This window comes from Papio anubis, chromosome 10 (assembly GCF_008728515.1).
Source record: "Papio anubis isolate 15944 chromosome 10, Panubis1.0, whole genome shotgun sequence".
In the NCBI taxonomy this organism is placed as follows: Eukaryota; Metazoa; Chordata; class Mammalia; order Primates; family Cercopithecidae; genus Papio; species Papio anubis.
The window spans coordinates 87,190,721-87,194,272 of record NC_044985.1 but is presented as its reverse complement, the minus strand read 5'-3'; the positions used below and the strand labels follow the sequence as shown (position 1 = coordinate 87,194,272).

General features: G+C 45.2%; 1 pseudogene; it reads left to right on the top strand.

Annotated features, from left to right (window-relative positions):
* Window positions 1–2,366: 2,366 nt before the first annotated feature.
* LOC101024148 lies at window positions 2,367–3,136 on the top strand (annotated as a pseudogene).
* Window positions 3,137–3,552: the final 416 nt, after the last annotated feature.

Below are 3,552 nucleotides of genomic sequence, written 5' to 3'. Positions count from 1 at the left end.
AGCCACCGTGCCTGGCCACAATATCATTTTTATATCCAACAAAATCAACTATAATTCCCTCATATTATCCACTACCCAAATGGAAAACATTTTTCAAGAAGAAATTACTCTTTTTGGAAAAAGATAAAAATTATTATCTCACACAGTTTCTGAGAATCAGGAATCTGGGAGCAGCCCCTCTGGGTGGTGTGGCTCTAAGTCTCTCATGAGGGTGTAGTTCAGATGTCAGCCAGGGATGCTGTCATCTGAAGGCTTGACGGGGCTGGGGAATCCTCTTCCAAGATGACTCTCCACATCTTCTTGATGGAGATCTCAGCTTCTCATTCGTAGTTTTAGTTCCTCACCACATAAACCTTCAGTAGAGCTGTTGCATCCTAGTTCTGGAGGCTGGAAGTTCAAGATCAGGGTGCTGGCAGTTTGGGTTTCTCCTAAGGCCTCTCTTCTGGCCTTACAGGCCATCTTCTTTCTGTGTCCTCACATGGCCTTTCCTCTGTGTGCACATCCCTGGTCTCTTCACATGTAAAAGATGCACAGCACAAGGTATAAGGGAAGGCCTTTCCTGGCTGCCACCCTCCAGGAACCTCCACACGTTCAGATACCTGGAAGCTCCAAAAAAATTCATTTTTTTTTTTCCTTGAGACAGGGTCTTGCTGTGTCACCCAGGCTGGAGTGTAGTGGCTTGATCATGGCTCACTGCAACCTCCACTTCCTGGATTCAAACTATTCTCCATCCTCAGCCTCCTGGTTACAGGGATTACAGGGTGCATGCCATCATGCCTGGCTAATTTTTGTATTTTTTCTTTTGGTAGAGATGGAGTCTCACTATGTTGCCCAGGATGGTCTCGAACTCCTGACCTCAAGTGACCAGCCCACCTTGTCTTCCCAAAGTGTTGTAATTATAGGCATGAGCCACCACACCTGGCCGAAAATTACTCTTATAAAGAAGAGAGTCCAGGCACAGTGGCTCATGAGGTGGACAGATCCATTGATCTCAGGAGTTTAAGACCAGCCTGAGCAACATGGAAAAACCCTGTCTCTACTAAAAATACAAAAATTAGCCAGGCACTGGTGGCTTGGATCTGTAGTCCCACCAACTCGGGAGGCTGAGGTGGGAGGATCACTTAGGTTGGGTAAGTTGAGGCTGCAGTGAGCCATGATCCTGATGGCACCACTGCACTCCAGCCTGGCAACACAGCAAGACCTTGTCTCAAAAAAAAAAAAAAAAACACACACACAAGAAACAAAAAACAAACAAACAAAGAAACAAAAACAAAAAAAGCCTGGCACGGTGGCTCACGCCTATAATCCCAGCACTTCGGGAGGCCGAGGTGGGTGGATCATGAGGTCAGGAGATGGAGACCATCTTAGCTAACATGGTGAAACCCCATCTCTACTAAAAATACAAAAAAATTAGCTGGGCGCAGTGGCACGCACCTGTAGTCTCAGCTACTTGGGAGGCTGAGGCAGGAGAATGGTGTAACCTGGGGGGGCGGAGCTTGCAGTGAGCTGAGATCACGCCACTGCTCTCCAGCCTGGGGGACAGAGCAAGACTCCGTCTCAAAAGAGAGAGAGAGAGAGAGAGAGAGAGAGCACTGTACACTTGGAACACAACCTGAAGGGATTATATTTTAATATTTTGTAATCTATAGTGGTTTCCTTATCAGCAATGCCAAACTAAAGAGCTCCCTTCTTTGTAAAAGATAGCAAGATTAAAATTTTTTAAACATTAAACCATAAGAGAGTGGACAGTATAAATTTGAAATTATGCACCATAATGTAGTTCTGTGTATAGCAGTGGGGTAAGGCTGGGTGCTGTGGCTCATGCTTGTAATCCCAGCACTTTGGGAGGTGGAGGAGGGTGGATCACTTCAGGTCAGGATTCAAGACCAGCCTAACCAACATGGTGAAACCTTATCTCCATTGAAAATACAAAAAAAAAAAAAAAAAAAAGAAAGAAAATTAGCTGGGCGTGGTGGTTCACGCTTGTAATCCCAGCTACTCAGGAGGCTGAGGCAGGAGAATCGCTTGAACCTGGGAAGTGGAGGTTGCAGTGAGCAAAGATTGCGCCTCCACGCTCCAATCTGGGTGACAGAGGAAGACTCCATCTCAAAAAAAAAAAAAAAAAAAAAAAAAAATGGGGCAGCTAGCTGGGTGCTGTAGCTCAGGCCTGTAACCCTAACACTTTAGGAGACAGAGTGGGGAGGATCACTTGAGTCCAGGAGTTTGAGACCAGCCTGGGTAATAGAGTAAGACCCCAGTCTCTACAAAAAAAATAAAAAAAATAGCCAGGCTTGGTGGCATGTGCCTGTTCTCTCTGTTACTGGGGAGGCTGAAGTAAGATGATCACTTGAAACCAGGGAGTTGAGGCACTGCAGTGAGCCATGATCCCACCTCTGGGCGGCAGAGCAAGACCCCATCTCAAAAAAAGGAAAAAAAAAGAGAGAGGCCTGTGGATCTCATCGAAGATGGCAGCGCGATCTGTGTCCGGCATCATCAGAAAAGTCTTCATGTGGACAGTCTCAGGGGCACCACGTAGAGAATTTTGGTCTCGATCCAGAAAAGAGAAAGAGCCAGTGGTTGCTGAGACAGTAGAAGAGGTGAAAAAGGAACCTGTCCCCAGTGTCTCTACTCTCACGAAGCTGAACACACACACCACCTGAAGATCTCCAGAGTCATTTAGAATCTTACGTTAAAGAAGTTTTTGGTTCATCTCTTCCTAGTAATTGGCAAGACATCTCACTGGAAGATGGTCGTCTACAGTTCAATCTCTTGGCACATTTAGCTGATGACTTGGGTCATGTAGTCCCTAACTCCAGACTCCACCAGATGTGCAGGGTTAGAGATGTTCTTGATTTTCTAGAATGTCCCTATTCAAGATAGATCTAAATTTGATTAACTCAGTGCCAGTAATCCACCCCCTAATTTGAAAATCATTTGGAGTTACTAAGCAATTTGGAAGAGAAACACATTGAAATCATTTTTTTCCCCTGAGCAAGGGGGCTGCTTATTAGACCTTTTGATACTTCACCATGTGAAATACTACCAGAACTGGTCTCTAAACCCACTTTTTCTATAGGGCAATGTGTCATCTCTTTTTTTCTCATATTATGAATGGACAAATAACAGGACTTTCTATTTTCATATTTGCTGAAACCCTTTTTTTTTTTTTTTTTTTTTTTGAGACACAGTCTTGCTCTGTCGCCCAGGCTGGAGTGCAATGGCGCAACCTCAGCTTACTGCAACCTTTGCCCCCCGGATTCGTGCCATTCTCCCACCTCAGCCTCACGAGTAGCTGGGACTACAGGCACCCACCACCACACGCAGCTAATTTTATTTTTGTATTTTTAGTAGAGACGGGGTTTCACTGTATTAGCCAGGATGGTCTTGCTTTCCTGACCTCGTGATCTGCCTGCCTCGGCCTCCCAAAGTGCTGGGATTACAGGCGTGAGCCATTGCGCCCAGCCTGCTGAACCATTTTTTAAATGAAATTAGACCATTACTAATTTATGAAAAATTTTGAGAGGATACTGTCATTAACTTGGGTTTAAGACA